The sequence below is a fragment of the Grampus griseus genome, assembly GCF_964374135.1.
Source record: "Grampus griseus genome assembly, chromosome: 13".
NCBI classification, from domain to species: domain Eukaryota; kingdom Metazoa; phylum Chordata; class Mammalia; order Artiodactyla; family Delphinidae; genus Grampus; species Grampus griseus.
The window spans coordinates 27,577,733-27,597,461 of NC_139007.1; positions in this window are offsets into that span (position 1 = coordinate 27,577,733).

The window sequence follows — 19,729 nt, forward strand, 5'->3', positions numbered from 1 at the left end:
TAAAAATTTTACACTCCTAACTCTAGTTCAGAGCCTGCTTCCCAGAGTCACAAATTTCATACAATCACTCTTACCCACTCTCTGATAATGACCATCTGAAAACAAAGTACTGTGACTCAATGAAATTAACAATCATATATATGCCAAACACTCTGCTAAATGTTTTACATTTACATCTCATGGCCTTTAAGTCCCTATCACAAACCCTGTATGATACATATTTTTTTCAGAATTAGGAATAAAGAAAAGAAAGCTTCTAGACTTTAAGAAACTTGCCCAAATCAATGAATGAAACAAAATTAGAATTTGCATTCATGTCTCCTTGTCTCCAGTAAACCATCCTATTTCAGTAGAAAACAATGCATAGCATTCTAAAGTTATTTGTAAAGAGGTAAGAACAGACTTACTCCTTAGTTAAAATGGTATTATTACAAATGAAAGGAAGAATAACCACATATTCTTCAGACTGCATTTTTTTCAGGCAAAGAAAAGTATCTTTGAACTAAAACAGCTAGAACAATATAAAAAAGATATTGCTGCTTGAGACAGTATATAAATTGTCTGAGGCAGTCCCTAGTTAAATTAATCCAAGTCTCAAGACTCTGAAGATTTATATTCTAGGAAGCTGTAGAAATGTACAAATGTGATCTCAGAGTTGCTGCCAGAAATATTTTATTTTAATTTTGCAGGAAAGGAGAAGTGTGGGACACCCATAAAGGAACAGATGTTTCCATTTTCAAAAAGAGGAAATGTGTGGCTACATTAGATACTGATTTCCAGATTTAAAAAAATCTGGAATGGCTATCAGTTAGATTTAATTTGTATTTTTTATTTGTATAAAGTCCAACTAAAAGATAAAGAAACATACATAAAGACTATAAAATGCACAGAGACTAGAAATGTGCTATTACATATGTATACCCTAAGAGAGAAATTTGTTTTTCCTCACAAATTGTTTTATAATTTTGCAAAATCTGCAGAGTGAATGGTAGCTTAGAGTCATTACAATCTGGATATCAGCAAGAAACCACACAGGCAGGACCTTTTGTTACCATTTTCTATTATCACTTCCCTGGGTCCTTGGTGACAAAGCAGGAGTTTAGGTACTGTCTTAGTCTATTCAGCTGCTATAATATACCACAGACTGGGTAGCTTATGAACAACATCAATTTATTTCTCACAGTTCTGAAGGCTGGAAATCTGAGATCAAGTCATCAGCATGATCATGTTTTAGTGATGGCTCTTTCCCTGGTTCATAGCCAGCGCTTTCTTGCCATGGCTGGGGATCTCTCTTTAATGAGAACACTAATCCCATTCATGAAGGCTCTGCCCCCATGACTTAAGGACCTCCCAAAGGCCCCACTTCCTGATATAATCATTTTTGAGGTTTTCAACATACAAATTTTGGGGGGACACAAATATTCAGACCATAGCAGGGGTCCTTAGGAGACTGGTAGTGGAGCTTCCATTAACTCAAGCACAAAATTCAGACACCCAATGTTATGGGAAAGAGAAAAGGAGCAATATTTTTGTTGAATTGACACGTTTTCAAAATAATTAGGTGATTCAGATTTTTCTCTTCTTTTCTTTGTTTTTTAAAAGTAAGAATCTCTAAGGATAAATTGGGAGTTTGGGATTGACATGTACACACTTCTATATTTAAATAAAAATAAAATATCTAAGGAAATAAGACTTCAAATTTCTGGGTTTAAATTCTAGGCTGTCTCTCTAACTTGCAGTGTGACAAGTCACTTCATTTCACTACAATTTTCTTATATGTAAAATAAATATATTTTAAGGTTACTTGGGAAAGGAAACTTCTCTGCATATGTAGGAGGTCTACTGATGAGTATATTACAATTATAGTGAGGAGAGATAGCTATGGGCAGAGGCACATCATTTAGTTTAAATCTATTTTTTTTTATGTTTGTCATCTGCACATGGCAAGAAAGCTTAATAAAAACTAGCAGATCAGGGCTTCCCTGGTGGCACAGTGGTTGAGAGTCCGCCTGCCGATGCAGGGGACATGGGTTCGTGCCCTGGTCCGGGAAGATTCCACATGCCACAGAGCAGCTAGGCCTGTGAGCCATGGCCGCTGAGCCTGCGTGTCCGGAGCCTGTGCTCCACAACGGGAGAGGCCACAACAGTGAGAGGCTCGCGTACCGCAAAAAAAAAAAAAAAAAAAAAAAAAAAATCAGCAGATCACCAAGGAGGTATCATCACAAAGCACAATGAGGGGGGACAGAGACAGAAACCATTTTATTATACCGCTTCTCACTGAGTTGAATAAATAAATGAATAAGAATAAATAAGTTAATAAAATATTTTAAACTATTTCAACAACTCTAAAAGAAGAAAGTCATTTAAAATGTGAATGTTCATAGTGGGCACTAATTGCACATCATGTCATTTTTTTAAAATGGTTTTCAACTTTAAAATTTGCCTAGAATTTATGATAAAGGTGATGTTACAGTGGAATAAAGATAAACTTTTCAACAGATGGAGCTGGAGTCAATTGGATATCTGTAAGTAAAGTAAATGTGTCTGGACACTTACCACAGAAAAATAATCAGTCCAAAAATGCAGAGCCAAAAGTTAAAGGTGATGGAGGAGATCAACATGGCAGAACAGGAGAACACAGAGTTCACCTACTCCCATGAATACATCAAAAATACATCTACACGTGGAAGAGTTCTCACTGAAACAAACTGGAGATAGCAGGACTCTTATACAAACAAGGTTGTAAGAAAGATCCACATGGAGTTGGGCAGGAAGGCAATAGAAACAAGCAGGTCAGGAACTTGGAGGGGCACAGAAGAGGAGGGAGATTACACAGGCTCAGAGATCCTCCTTGGGAAGCTAGCAGTTCAAACCGCATATTAGGGGCCCTAGGCCTGGGGTCCAACACCTGGAAGACAAGTCCTGTTAGCTGGTTTGAAGAACAGGGGGACTAACAACTGGGCTATAAGAAAACTAGACTTTGCTAAAGAAGAGCAAACATACATACTTGCTTACTCCTGAAGAAAGGCAGAGGAAGTAGATTAAAACTGCCCAGGGACTCTGGCTGGTTTCTCACAACAACCCAAGTGCATGCCTCAGCCCACGCTGAGCACCACTCCAGACCCTCTTGATCCTCACTGCAGCTCCACACTAGGGTGAAGGCTGCTGGTACTGAGGATAGCATGCAGGTGTGGGGAACAGAGCTAGCTAGATTCTAGCATGGCCCTTGAACAGGGTGAGGGCAGCCATTACTTGTGTTCATGGGGGTGGCAGATCAGAAGCAGCCCAGAAAACTGACTGGTATGCCAGGACTTCCCCAGCATGTGCCTTTCCCCATACTAGGTGCTTGCTCCAGGCCCTCTTGTGCTGCTCCCCTCAGGTGAGAAAGTGCGAATGCTGAGAACAGGGAGACAACACACTTAGAGGGAGTGGACCCAGCTCAGACCTGACCCTCAGGGTTTCTGCTCCAGCAACTTGGGACCTGACTCTACCCTCAACAGAGTGGTGTTGGCTACTGAGCAGAAAGAAAGACCCAGGTCACACCTGGCTCTGGCACTAAATCCTTCATCTCCAGCCCCACCTCCCACTAAGGTGATAGCTGCCAGCACACCCTGGGGGAAGATGTGATGCTCACTTCAGATACAGCCATTCCACAAAAGCCACTGGACACATGCAGATTGTATATGGATGCTCCCACACAAGGACACCCCTTCAAGATGGACAGGTAACTGTTTCACTTAATTTCAAAGAGACAGAAAGTTAAGCAAATGAGAAAACAGAAAAATATGTTTCAAGTGAAAGAACAAGAAACAAAAGAAAAACAGAAAAAACTAAAACCTGAGATAAATAATTTACCAGATAAGGAGTTCCAAGCATTAGTAGTAAGAATGCTAACTGAACAGGGAAAAGAATAGATGAACACAGTGAGTATTTTAAGAAACTAGAAAATATAAAAGAGAACCAGTCAGAACTGAAGAAAACAATAACTGAAATAAAAAACAAACTAGAAGCAATTAAAAAGCAATGAGACTTCCGGGAAGATGGCCGAAGAGTAAGACGCGGAGATCACCTTCCTCTCCACAGATACACCAGAAATACATCTACGCGTGGAACAACTCCTACGGAGCACCTACTGAACGCTGGCAGAAGACCTCAGACCTCCCAAAAGGCAAGGAACCCCCCACGTACCTGGTTAGGGCAAAAGAAAAAACTAAACAGAGACAAAAGGATAGGGACGGGTCCTGCACCAGCGGAAGAGAGCTGTGAAGGAGGAAAAGTGTCCACACACTAGGAAGCCCCTTCGCGGGTGGAGACTTCGGGAGGCGGAGTGGGGGAGCTTGGGAGCCGCGGAGGAGAGCACAGCAACAGGGGTGCGGAGGGCAAAGCGGACAGATTCCAGCGCAGAGGATCGGGCCGACCGGCACTCACCAGCCGAGAGGCTTGTCTGCTCGCCCGCCAGGGCGGGCGGGACTGGGAGCTGAGGCTCCGGCTTTTGTCGGAGCGCCTGGAGAGGACTGAGGTTGGCGGCGTGAACACAGCCTGCAGGGGGGTAGTGCACCGCGGCTGGCCGGGAGAGAGTCCGGGGAGGGGTCTGGACCTGCCGAAGAGGCAAGAGACTTTTACGTCCCTCTTTGTTTCCTGGTGCACGAGGAGAGGGGATTAAGAACGCTGCTTGAGAGAGCTCCAGGGACGGGCGCGAGCCGCGGCTAAGAGTGCGGAGCCCAGAGACAGACATGGGACGCTAAGGCTGCTGCTGCCGCCGCCAGGAGGCCTGTGTGCGAACACAGGTCACTAGCCACACGCCCTTCCGGGGAGCCTGTGCAGCCCGCCACTGCCAGGGTCCCGGGATCCAGGGACGGCTCCCCCGGGAGAGCGCACGGCGCGCCTCAGGCTGCAGTGCACGCCGGCCTCTGCCGCTGCAGGCCCGCCCCGCACTCCGTGACCCTCCCTACCCCCCGGCCTGGGTGAGCCAGAGCCTCCGAATCAGTGGCTCCTTTAACCCCGTCCTGTCTGAGCAAAGAACAGACGCCCTCCGGCGACCTACACGCACAGGCGGGGCCAAATCCAAAGCTGAGCCCCTGGGAACTGTGAGAACAAAGAAGAGAAAGGGAAATCTCTCCCAGCAGCCTCAGAAGCAGCGGATTAAAGCTCTACAATCAACTTGATATACCCTGCATCTGTGGAATACCTGAATAGACAACGAATCATCCCAAATTAAGGAGCCCTGTGGATGAAAGGCTCTTGGTGCTCCAGCCAGGAGTCAGTGCTGTGCCTCTGAGGTGGGAGAGCCAACTTCAGGACACTGGTCCACAAGAGGCCTCCCAGCTGCACATAATATCAAACAGCAAAAATCTCCGAGAGATCTCCATCTCAACGCCAGCACCCAGCTTCACTCAACGACCAGCAAGCTACAGTGCTGGACACCCTATGCCAAACAACTAGCAAGACAGGAACACAACCCCACCCATTAGCAGAGAGGCTGCCCAAAATCATAATAAGTCTACAGACACCCCAAAACACACCACCAGACGTGGACCTGCCCACCAGAAAGACAAGATCCAGCCTCATACACCAGAACACAGGCACTAGTACCCTCCACCAGGAAGCCTACACAACCCACTGAACCAACCTTAGCCACTGGGGACAGACACAAAAAACAACAGGAACTACGAACCTTCAGCCTGCAAAAAAAAAAAAAAAAGGAGACCCCAAACACAGTAAGATAAGCAAAATGAAAAGACAGAAAAACACACAGCAGATAAAGGAGCAAGATAAAAACCCACCAGACCTAACAAATGAAGAGGAAATAGGCAGTCTACCTGAAAAAGAATTCAGAATAATGATAGTAAGGTTGATCCGAAATCTTGGAGATAGAATGGACAATAGAATGGACAAATTGCAAGAATCAGTTAACAAGGACCTAGAAGAACTAAAGATGAAACAAGCAACGATGAACAACACAATAAATGAAATTAAAAGTACTCTAGATGGGATCAATAGCAGAATAACTGAGGCAGAAGAACGGATAAGTGACCTGGAAGATAAAATAGTGGAAATAACTACTGCAGAGCAGAATAAAGAAAAAAGAATGAAAAGAACTGAGGACAGTCTCAGAGACCGCTGGGACAACATTAAACGCACCAACATTCGAATTATAGGGGTTCCAGAAGAAGAAGAGAAAAAGAAAGGGACTGAGAAAATATTTGAAGAGATTATAGTTGAAAACTTCCCTAATATGGGAAAGGAAATAGTTAATCAAGTCCAGGAAGCACAGAGAGTCCCATACAGGATAAATCCAAGGAGAAATACGCCAAGACACATATTAATCAAACTGTCAAAAATTAAATACAAAGAAAACATATTAAAAGCAGCAAGGGAAAAACAACAAATAACACACAAGGGAATCCCCATAAGGTTAACAGCTGATCTTTCAGCAGAAACTCTGCAAGCCAGAAGGGAGTGGCAGGACATATTGAAAGTGTTGAAGGAGAAAAACCTGCAACCAAGATTACTCTACCCAGCAAGGATCTCATTCAGATTTGATGGAGAAATTAAAACCTTTACAGACAAGCAAAAGTTGAGAGAGTTCAGCACCACCAAACCAGCTCTACAACAACTGCTAAAGGAACTTCTCTAGGCAAGAAACACAAAAGAAGGAAAGGACCTACAATAACGAACCCAAAACAATTAAGAAAATGGGAATAGGAACACACATATTGATAATTACCTTAAATGTAAATGGACTAAATGCTCCCACCAAAAGACACAGATTGGCTGAATGGATACAAAAACAAGACCCATATATTTGCTGTCTACAAGAGACCCACTTCAGACCTAGAGACACATACAGACTGAAAGTAAGGGGATGGAAAAAGGTATTTCATGCAAATGGAAACCAAAAGAAAGCTGGAGTAGCAATTCTCGTATCAGACAAAATAGACTTTAAAACAAAGACTATTAGAAGAGACAAAGAAGGACACTACATAATGATCAAGGGATCGATCCAAGAGGAAGATATAACAATTGTAAATATTTATGCACCCAACATAGGTGCACCTCAATACATAAGGCAAATACTGACAACCATAAAAGGGGAAATCGACAGTAACACATTCATAGTAGGGGACTTTAACACCCCACTTTCACCAATGGACAGATCATCCAAAATGAAAATAAATAAGGAAACACAAGCTTTAAATGATACATTAAACGAGATGGAGTTAATTAATATTTATAGGACATTCCATCCAAAAACAACAGAATACACATTTTTCTCAAGTGCTCATGGAACATTCTCCAGGATAGATCATATCTTGGGTCACAAATCAAGCCTTGGTAAATTTAAGAAAATTGAAATTGTATCAAGTAACTTTTCTGACCACAACGCCATGAGACTAGATATCAATTACAGTAAAAGATCTGTAAAAAATACAAACACATGGAGGCTAAACAATACACTACTTAATAATGAAGTGATCACTGAAGAAATCAAAGAGGAAATCAAAAAATACCTAGAGACAAATGACAATGGAGACACAACGACCCAAAACCTGTGGGATGCAGCAAAAGCAGTTCTAAGGGGGAAGTTTATAGCAATACAAGCCCACCTTAAGAAGCAGGAAACATCTCAAATAAACAACCTAACCTTGCACCTCAAGCAATTAGAGAAAGAAGAACAAAAAAACCCCAAAGCTAGCAGAAGGAAAGAAATCATAAAAATCAGATCAGAAATAAATGAAAAAGAAATGAAGGAAACAATAGCAAAGATCAATAAAACTAAAAGCTGGTTCTTTGAGAAGATAAACAAAATAGATAAACCACTAGCCAGACTCATCAAGAAAAAAAGGGAGAAGACTCAAATCAATAGAATTAGAAATGAAAAAGGAGAGGTAACAACTGACACTGCAGAAATAAAAGAGATCATGAGAGATTACTACAAGCAACTCTATGCCAATAAAATGGACAATCTGGAAGAAATGGACAAATTCTTAGAAATGCACAACCTGCCAAGACTGAATCAGGAAGAAATAGAAAATATGAACAGACCAATCACAAGCACTGAAATTGAAACTGTGATTAAAAATCTTCCAACAAACAAAAGCCCAGGACCAGATGGCTTCACAGGCGAATTCTATCAAACATTTAGAGAAGAGCTAACACCTATCCTTCTCAAACTCTTCCAAAATATAGCAGAGGGAGGAACACTCCCAAACTCCTTCTACGAGGCCACCATCACCTTGATACCAAAACCAGACAAGGATGTCACAAAGAAAGAAAACTACAGGCCAATATCACTGATGAACATAGATGCAAAAATCCTCAACAAAATACTAGCAAACAGAATCCAACAGCACATTAAAAGGATCATACACCATGATCAAGTGGGGTTTATTCCAGGAATGCAAGGATTCTTCAATATACGCAAATCTATCAATGTGATAAACCATATTAACAAATTGAAAGAGAAAAACCATATGATCATCTCAATAGATGCAGAGAAAGCTTTTGACAAAATTCAACACCCATTTATGATAAAAACCCTCCAGAAAGTAGGCATAGAGGGAACTTTCCTCAACATAATAAAGGCCATATATGACAAGCCCACAGCAAACATCATCCTCAATGGTGAAAAACTGAAAGCATTTCCACTAAGATCAGGAACAAGACAAGGTTGCCCACTCTCACCACTCTTATTCAACATAGTTTTGGAAGTTTTAGCCACAGCAATCAGAGAAGAAAAGGAAACAAAAGGAATCCAAATCGGAAAAGAAGAAGTAAAGCTGTCACTGTTTGCAGATGACATGATCCTATACATAGAGAACCCTAAAGATGCTACCAGAAAACTACTAGAGCTAATCAATGAATTTGGTAAAGTGGCAGGATACAAAATTAATGCACAGAAATCTCTGGCATTCCTATATACTAATGATGAAAAATCTGAAAGTGAAATCAAGAAAACACTCCCATTTACCATTGCAACAAAAAGAATAAAATATCTAGGAATAAACCTACCTAAGGAGACAAAAGACCTGTATGCAGAAAATTATAAGACACTGATGAAAGAAATTAAAGATGATACAAATAGATGGAGAGATATACCATGTTCTTGGATTGGAAGAATCAACATTGTGAAAATGACTCTACTACCGAAAGCAATCTATAGATTCAATGCAATCCCTATCAAACTACCACTGGCATTTTTCACAGAACTAGAACAAAAAATTTTGCAATTTGTATGGAAACACAAAAGACCCCGAATAGCCAAAGCAATCTTGAGAACGAAAGAAGGAACTGGAGGAATCAGGCTCCCAGACTTCAGACTATACTACAAAGCTACAGTTATCAAGACGGTATGGTACTGGCACAAAAACAGAAAGATAGATCAATGGAACAGGATAGAAAGCCCAGAGATAAACCCACGCACATATGGTCACCTTATCTTTGACAAAGGAGGTAGAAATGTACAGTGGAGAAAGGACAGCCTCTTCAATAAGTGGTGCTGGGAAAACTGGACAGCTACATGTAAAAGTATGAAATTAGATCACTCCCTAACACCATACACAAAAATAAGCTCAAAATGGATTAAAGACCTAAATGTAAGGCCAGAAACTATCAAACTCTTAGAGGAAAACATAGGCAGAACACTATGACATAAATCACAGCAAGGTCCTTTTTGACCCACCTCCTAGAGAAATGGAAATAAAAACAAGAGTAAACAAATGGGACCTAATGAAACTTAAAAGCTTTTGCGCAGCAAAGGAAACCATAAAGAAGACCAAAAGACAACCCTCAGAATGGGAGAAAATATTTGCAAATGAAGCAACTGACAAAGGATTGATCTCCAAAATTTATAAGCAGCTCATGCAGCTTAATAACAAAAAAACAAACAACCCAATCCAAAAATGGGCAGAAGACCTACATAGACATTTCTCCAAAGAAGATATACAGAGTGCCAACAAACACATGAAAGAATGCTCAACATCACTAATCATGAGAGAAATGCAAATCAAAACTACAATGAGATATCATCTCACACCAGTCAGAATGGCCATCATCAAAAAATCTAGAAACAATAAATGCTGGAGAGGGTGTGGAGAAAAGGGAACCCTCTTACACTGTTGGTGGGAATGTAAATTGATACAGCCACTGTGGAGAACAGTATGGATGTTCCTTAAAAAGCTACAAATAGAACTACCATATGACCCAGCAATCCCACTACTGGGCATATACCCTGAGAAAACCATAATTCAAAAAGAGTCATGTACCAAAATGTTCATTGCAGCTCTATTTACAATAGCCCAGAGATGGAATCAACCTAAGTGTCCATCATCGGCTGAATGGATAAAGAAGATGTGGCACATATATACAATGGAATATTACTCAGCCATAAAAAGAGATGAAATTGAGCTATTTGTAATGAGGTGGATAGACCTAGAGTCTGTCATACAGAGTGAAGTAAGTCAGAACGAGAGAGACAAATACCGTATGCTAACACATATATATGGAATCTAAGAAAAAAAAATGTCAGGAAAAACCTAGGGGTGAAACAGGAATAAAGACACAGACTTACTAGAGAATGGACTTGAGGCTATGGGGAGGGGGAAGGGTAAACGGTGACAAAGCGATGAAGAGGCATGGACATATATACACTACCAAACGTAAGGTAGATAGCTAGTGGGAAGCAGCCGCATAGCACAGGGAGATCAGCTCGGTGCTTTGTGACCGCCTGGAGGGGTGTGATAGGGAGGTTGGGAGGGAGGGAGACGCAAGCGGGAAGAGATATGGGAACATATGTATATATATAACTGATTCATTTTGTTGTGAAGCTGAAACTAACATACCATTGTAAAGCAATTATACTCCAATAAAGATGTTTAAAAAAAAAAAAAAAAGCAATGAGGTGATACAGAAGAGCACATAATATGGAAGATGAAATAATAGAAATCAGCCAATCAGAACAGCAAAAAGAAAAACAAATTAAAAAATGCGAACAGTTTAAGGGACCTCTGGAGTAACATCAAGTACACTAACATTTGCATTATAGGGACCCCAGAAAAAGAAGAGAGAGATAAAGTGATCAAAAATGTATTTAATAAAATTATGGCTGAAAATTTCCTGAACCTGAAAAAGGAAACAGATATCCAGGTACAGGATGCACAGAGAGCCCCATACAAGATGAATCCAAATAGATCCATATCAAGACATGTTGTAATTAAAATGGCAAAAGTTAAAGAGAGAATTCTAAAGGCAGCAACGGAAAAACAAAGAACCACATAACCTTCAGAAATCTGCAGGCCAGAAGGGAGTGGCATGATATATTTAAAGTGCTAAAAGGGAAAAACCTATAAAATAGGATACTTTACCCAGCAAGATTATCATTCAGAATTGAAGTAAAGATAAATAACTTCTCAAACAAAAACTTAAAAGAGTTCATCAATACTAAACAGCCCCTAAAAAAGTTAAAGGGTTTTCTCTAAGTGGAAAAGAAAATACAATAAGAAGTAAGAATCTATGGGAATGGAAAAATCCCACTAATAAAGGCAAATATGTAGTGAAGGCTCTGGATCAACCACTTAAATAAGCAAGAATGAATATTAAAAGACAAAACATTGTAAATCAATGATAATTACAATAAACAGTTAAGGGATAAACATGAAGGTGTAAAATGCAACATCAAAAACAAATGTGGGGCAGTGAAGTAAAAACTGTAGACCTTTTAGAATGTGTTTGAACTTAAATGACTACCTTTTAAAAACAAGTAGATATAGTCATAGGGCAACATATATGAATCACATTGTAACTACATATCAAAAATCTACAATAGATACACAAAAACAAGAGAAAAGGATCACAAGCTTACCACTAAAGAAAAGCATCAAACCACAAGGGAAGAATCTAAAAGAAGAAGAAAAGAACAGAGAACTACAAAAACATCCTGAAAACAAGTAAGAAAATGGCAGAAAGTCTGTACCTACCAATAATTTCTTTAAATGTCAATGTACTAAATGCGCCAATCAAAACATGTCGGGTGGCTGACTGGATAAAAAAAAGCAAGACCCATCTATTTTTCTGCTTACAAAAGACTCATTTTGGAGCTAAAACACACCAGAATGAAAGTGAGGGGATGGAAAAAGATGTTTCATGCAAATAGAAATGACCAGAAAGCTGCGGTAGCAATGTTCATATCAGACAAAACAGACTTTAAAACAAAGTCTGTAAAGAAAGACAAAGAAGGGCATTCTATAATGATAAAGAGACCAATACGAAAAGAGGATATAAAATTCATTAACACATATGCACCTAATAGAGGAGCACTTAAATATATAAAGAAAATATTAACAGACATAGTGGGAGAAATTGAAAATAAATTACAATACAATAATAGGAGACTTTAACACACATTTACATCAATGGACAGATCATCTAGACAAAAAAATCAATAAGGAAACAGTAGTCTTAAATAACATATTAGACCAGTTGGACTTCACTGATAAGTATAGGACATTTCACCCTAAAACAGCAGAATACACATTTTTTTCAAGTGCACATATATCATTCTCCAGGATAGATCACATGCTAGGCCACAAGACAAGTTTCAATAAATTTAAGAGGATAGAAATTCTAACAAGCATTTTTACAACCACAAAAGTTGAAACTAGAAATCAATTACAAGATGAAAAATGGGAAAAACGCAAACACATGGAGATTAAACAACATGCTATTTAAAAAAAAATTGTCAATGGATAAATCAAAGAAGAAATTAGAAAATACCTCAAGACAAATGAGAACACAACTTCTAAAATCTGTGTGACAGAAAAAGCAGTTCTGAGAGGGAAGTTTATAGTGATACAGGCCTACCTCAAGAAAAAAAAAAAAAATCTCAAAGAAACAACCTAATCCTTCATCTAAAGGAATTAGGAAGGAAAAGAAAAATGAACAAAGCCCAAAATCAGCAGAAAGAAGGAAATAATAAAGATCAGAGAGAAACTAAATAAAATACATATCAAAAAATTATAGAACAGATCAATGAAACCAAGAGATTTTTTTGAAAAGATAAACAAAATTGATAAGACTTTAGCCAGATTCATCAAGAAAAAAAGAGAGGGCCCAAATAAACAAAATAAGAAATTAAAGAGGAGAAATAACAACCAATATCACAGAGATAAAAAATATCATAGAAGAATACTTCAAAGAGTTATATGTCAATAGTTTGGACAACCTAGAAGAAATGGACAAACTTCCAGAAACACACAATCCTCCAAGACTGAATCAGGAAGAAATAGACCATCTGAACAGACAAATCATTTGAATCAGTAATCAAAAAATTCCCAGAAAACAACAGTCCAGGAGTCCAGACAACTTAACAGGAGTATTCCATCAAGCATATACAAGAGCTAATAACTACACTTCTCAAACTATTCCAAAAATTGAAGAGAACAGAACACTCACACATTCATCTTATGAAGCTACCATTACCCTGATACCAAAACCAGACAAAAACACTACTAAAAAAGAAAATCACAGGCCAATATCTCTGATGAATATAAATGCAACAAAATAATAGCAAACTGAGTTCAACAATATATAAAAAGCATCATAAACCATGATTGAGTGGGATGTATTCCAGGGATGCAAGCATGGTTCAATATTCACAAATCAATCACTACATAAAAGAAAGGAAGGATAAAAAATCACATGATCATTTCAATAAACATGGAAAAAACATCTGACAAAATTCAACATCCATTCGTGATTTAAAAAACTCTCAAAGTTGGTATAGAGAGAACACATTGCAATGTAATAAAGACCATTTATGACAAACCCACAACTAACATCATTCTCAATGATGAAAAGCTGAAAGGTTTTCCTCTAAAATCAGGAAAAAGACAAGGATGTACAGTCTCACCACTTCTATTTAATACAATATTGGTAGTCCTAGCCTAGTGATCAGACAAGAAAAATAAAAGGCATCCAAATTAGAAGGGAAGAATAAAACTGTCATTATTTGCAGATGACATGTTACTATATATAGAAAATCCTAAAGTTTCCACCAAAACACTATTGAAATTAATAAATGAATTCAGTAAAGTTGCTGGATACAAGATTAATATGCAGAAATCTGTTGCTTTTCTATACATTAATAATTAAGTATCAGAAAGACAAAGATAACAATCACATTTAAAAATCACATCAAAAAGAATAAAGTACCTAGGGGTAAAATTAACCAGGGACTTCCCTGGTGGTGCAGTGGTTAAGAATCCACCTGCCAATGCAGGGGACACAGGTTCAATCCCTGTTCCGGGAAGATCCTACATGCCGCGGAGCAACTAAGCCCATGCGCCACAACTACTGAGCCTGTGCTCTAGAGACCGTGAGCCACAACTACTGAGCCCATGCACCATAACTACTGAAGCCTGCGTGCCTAGAGCCTGTGATCCGCAACAAGAGAAGTCACTGCAATGAGAAGCCTGAGCACTGCAATGAAGAGTAGCCCCTACTTGCTGCAACTAGAGAAAGCCCATGTGCAGCAACGAAGACCAACACAGCCAAATAAATAAATTAATTTAATTAAATTAACCAAGGAGGTGAAAGACATACACTCTGAAAACTATAAAATGTTAATGAGGGACACTGAAGATGACAAAGAACTAGAAAGATATCCTGTTAACATGGATTGGAATAATTAATATTCTTAAAATATACATATCACCCAAAGCAATCTATAGATTTATTGCAATTCCTATTAAAATATCCATGACATTTTTCACAGAACTACAAGTAATGCTAAAATTTATGTGGATCCACAGAAGACCCTGAATAGCCAAAGCAACTTTACAAAACAAAATGAAGCTGGAGGTATCACGCTCCTTGCTTTCAGACAACACTACAAAGTTACATTAATCAAAATAGAATGGTGCTGGCACAAAAACAGACACATAGATCAGCAGAACAGAATAGAGAGCCCAGAAATAAACCCACACTCTTATGGTCAATTTATCTTCAACAAAGGAGGTAAGAAAATACAATGAAGAAAAGAGAGTCTCTTCAATAAATGGTGTTGGAAAAACTAAACAGCTACATGTAAAATAATTAAATTATAATATTTTATCACATGATATACAAAAATAAACTCTAAAAAAAAGATCAAATGTAAGCCCCAAAATCATAAAACTCCTAGAAGAAAACATAGGCAAAACACTCTTTGACATAAATTGTAGCAATTTGGATCTGTCTCCTAAGGCAAAGGATACAAAAGCAAAAATAAACAAATGGGATCTAATTAAACTTAAAAGCTTTTGTACAGCAAAGGAAACCATCGAAAAAATGAAAAAAAAAAGCCTACTGAATATAGGAGAAAATATTTACAAACAATATATTCAATAAGGGGTTATTATCCAAAATATATACTAAATAGCTCATACAACTCACTATAAAAATATCCTATCATAAAATGGGCAGAAGACATGAACAGACATTTTTCCAAAGAAGACAGATGGCCTACAGGCACATGAAAAAATGCTCAACATTGCTAATCATCAGAAAAGTGCAAATCAAAACCACAGTAAGATATTACCTCACACTTGTCAGAATGGCTATCATTAAAAAGACCACAAATAAGAGATGATGGTGAGAATATGGAGAAAAGGAAACCCTAGTACACTGTTGGTGGGAATGTAAATTGGTGCAGTCACTATGGAAAACAGTATGGCAAGTCCTCAAAAAACTAAAAATGGAACCACTATATTATCTTGTAATTCCACTGCTGGATACATAGCCAAAGAATACGAAAACACTAATTTGAAAAGATACATGCACTCCAATGTTCACAGAAGAATTATTTATAATAGCTAAGATATGGAAGCAACTTAAGTGACCATCAACATATGAATGAAGAAGCTCTGGTGTGTGTGTGTAATATCCCACACACACAATAGGATATTACTCAGCCATAAAAAAGAATGAAATTTTACCATGTGCAACAACATGGATGGACCTGGAGGGTATCATGCTTAGAGAAATGAGTCACACAAAGACAATATACTGTACCTTATCTATGTGGAATCTAAAAAATTAAACAAACAAATGAATATAACAAAACAGAAGCAGACTCACTACAGCAAATAAACTAGTGGTTACCAGTGGAGAGAGGGAAGGGGGAAGGGCATGACAGGCATAGGGATTAAGAGATACAAACTTCTACATACAAAATAAATAAGTTATAAGTATATATTGCACACACAGGCAATATAGTCAATATTTTATAACGTTTACATGGAGTAGAATCTATAAAAATACTGAATCACTACATTGTACAGCTGAAACTAATACTAAATTTAAATCAACTCTACTTCAATTTAAAATATATAAAAGTTAAAGGTAAAATAATAAAGTTTTAAAAAAAGACATCTTCATGAACTTAGAGTACACAGAGATTTGTTAAATTGGACCCCAAGGCAGAAAATCTTGATAACCTGTATTATATTAAGAATTTCAGCTATAAAAAACACATTTAGGAGCATGATAAAATGATTTACAAATAAGGGAATATTTTCCCAAAACATATTCAACAAAAGACTGTATAAAGAACCCCTATCAATAAGAAAAAGGCAGACAATCCAATAGAAAAATTGGCAAAAGAACATTAATAGATACTTAATAAAAGAGGATATTCAAATGGTTAATATGTATGTCGAATGGTACCCAACTTTGTTAATCAGGCAAACTCTAAATAGACCACAATGGAAAACCATTATGTACCCATCAGAATGGCCAAAATGAAGAAGACAAAAGTAGTAAGTAATGTCAAAAATATGGAATAACCAGAAACCCAAGACACAAATGGTGGGAGAGTAAATTTGTAAAAAACTTTGGAAACTAATTTGGTCGTACTATTAAAACTAAACATATATATGCTATAATTTACCATTTGTACCTTTAGAATATATCCAACGGAAATAAATATATTCCCCCCAAACATCTAATCTAATTACCATAGCAAAAAATATTTATATGCCCCAAATTGAAAACTACTCAACTGTACAACAGTAGAATAGATAAATTGTATAAACACTATACAGCACTGAGAATGAATGAATTACAACTACATACAACAATATGGATGAAGCGAAAAAAAATAATGTTTAGAAAAAGAAGCCAGATGCCAAAGAACATATACTTAGGATTCTACTTACATAAAGTACATAAACAGACAAAACTGGGCTGCTGTTAGCACCTACAACACTTCTGTACAAACAATCAAAAGACATCACTTCCTCTAGGCTGATGAGGGCATATGGCTTGGTTGGTGGACAGGGTTGAATTTCATGTCCTGACAAAGCTCCTCACAGGCAATCCTTGAGGTTCTGCAACTTCCTCCAAGGTCCTACCCGTTAGAAACTACTCTGTGAGAAGGAATACTGTTTCCTTTGCCCTATAAATATCATTAATCTCTTCTCTACTCTTTCACACTATCGTCTTAAAACCAAAAAGATACTTCACATTCGCAGATAAAATAATCGATAACAATCAATGAGAACTTTTGATGGCACAGTGCAACCGGAGAGCTGTTATCCCCCAAAGCAGGATGTTATAGGTGGAGGAGGAGGGGATAAATCATGAGAACCCTGAATCTTAGGAGCCAAGAAAGCAGATGACCATAAAGAATAGGAAGCAAAAATAATTACAGAATAGGTGAATGCATCACTGAAATTTAGAATTCGAATATTTACATCAACCTCCTCTCCAACTGATCTATGAGGAAGATTCAGCAACCAACCCAGAGGAGAAAAGAAGCAGAAGAAAGACTACTTACTCTGTGTGGTGACAATTACTGAGTATAAACAAATCTCACCCCATCTAACAATGAGTAAATACAAAGGAAAGAGCAAAAAATAATAAGGGATTGCTTTTTTTTTCCCCCCAAGAGCACAGGACCACAATTTCTTAGACAAAACTAAATGTTAAATTATCCCTGCATGCTTGATCCAGTATCAATTCCCCAATAGTGCTTTTCATGGTGTCAACAGGAAAATGGTAATAGTATTTCAAACAGCATTTTGGTTAAGAGAAGTGCAAAAATAAAAATAGCATTATAAACAGCATCTTGGCAGGATCTTGCCAAGAGTGTGGCAAATCAGAATTCTCCTGCTATTCTGTGCTTTGGCAACCCTTCTGCCTGCCAGTCTTCTCCCCAGAAGAGGTGAGATGGCTCAATGAAATTTCACACATTTATATCATCCAGGTTAAGGTACAGAACACCACACGCTTTTTCGAGCAACTGTGTGGCATTTATTTTGCCAAAGGGAATGGAGAGAGGTCTATGTTACACACCTGATCCCTCTCTACGTTTTCAGGTGTAGCAGAATCCCCACAAGGAATAATGGAAAATTCAAATTAAGGTAAATGAAAGAGGGCTTAATAAAGGGACTATGTATTCAAGTGTGGGTAGGGTTTAGGAAACCCATGAGGGATGGTGTAGTCCCTGGGGCTGGGGAACGTTGAGGGCCAGTCCTGTGTTGGCACTGGATGAGCAGAGTAAATGCCTGGGAGTAGGTCCACAGAGGTGGGACCATCTGTGCTACGGATTCATTCCTGTTAAGAGGGAGGACCTCCTGACAATCCAGGACAAGAGGTTTATGGTTATGGAAACGAAGTTTCCTTATTGCTAATGAGTAGATGAAATGATGCTGTTTATAATGGATTTGCACATGAAATTATGTTTTTATGGCTCACACAAGGTGGTTTGTTAAAAGTATAACTAAATAATTCAATTTAGTGTTTAGAAGGGAGACATAGGAGAGAGAGTTCCCCTCAAACAGTGCCTGAGAAATACAGTTTTCCATTGGAATCCCCTGCTGTTGTCAGAGTCCTGTTGATTGGGACATGGGTGTGGGGGATGGGGACTGGATTGGGGGGATGGGGATGTGGGTGTGGGGGCGACTGGGGACAGGGGTAATAAGTGACTGCTTTTATCTAAAGCAGATTTTAAGAATATACAGCCTCTATAACAGAGGAACGGAATAGATGAAGAAAAAATTAAATAGATGATAATAGATAAGAAGAGTGTGTACAAGGAAATTAAGTGCAACAAGATCCCTGTTAACAATAGCAAGAGTAAAATTAATCCCATACAACTCTGGATCAATTCAGTTGACCAGTTTTTCATGTATGTAGAGAAAAAGAGCAAAATAATGAGTGTGATAAGAGAAGTTGATACAATTGGAGGACAGAAAACAGTGAGATAGATGTTGTAGTCAATTTTCTTATTGTTTACAACCATATGCTTCCTGCCCTGTAAGAAGATGGTAAATTTCTATCCAATTCGACATGGCTTTCAGCGCCTCCCTGCAGGGAGAGTATGCTTCTCTACTGGTCATGGATTGCTTAGGCCAAGAAAACATGATGGAGGTAGTAGCATTTCAATTCCAAGAATTTTTAGGAAGCATTGCTTGTTTCTATGATCTCCCGTGCTTTTCCCTCTGCCACAAGACGGGCAAACTCCTAAATGGAGCTGCTCTGTCAGCTTTGATCACAGAATAAAAAATTGGTAAAGAGTAACAAAAGTGACATATAATATAAGCTAGATATAAATGCCTGTTGATGCTTATTGTATAAGTTACTGAGGCTGGGGCCTTTTTAAAAAAAAAAAACATGTTAAAGATGATACAAAAATAAACATCATTTTGGAAGTAAGACCTGAAGTAATTTCAATAGGAAAAATAGACAAGTA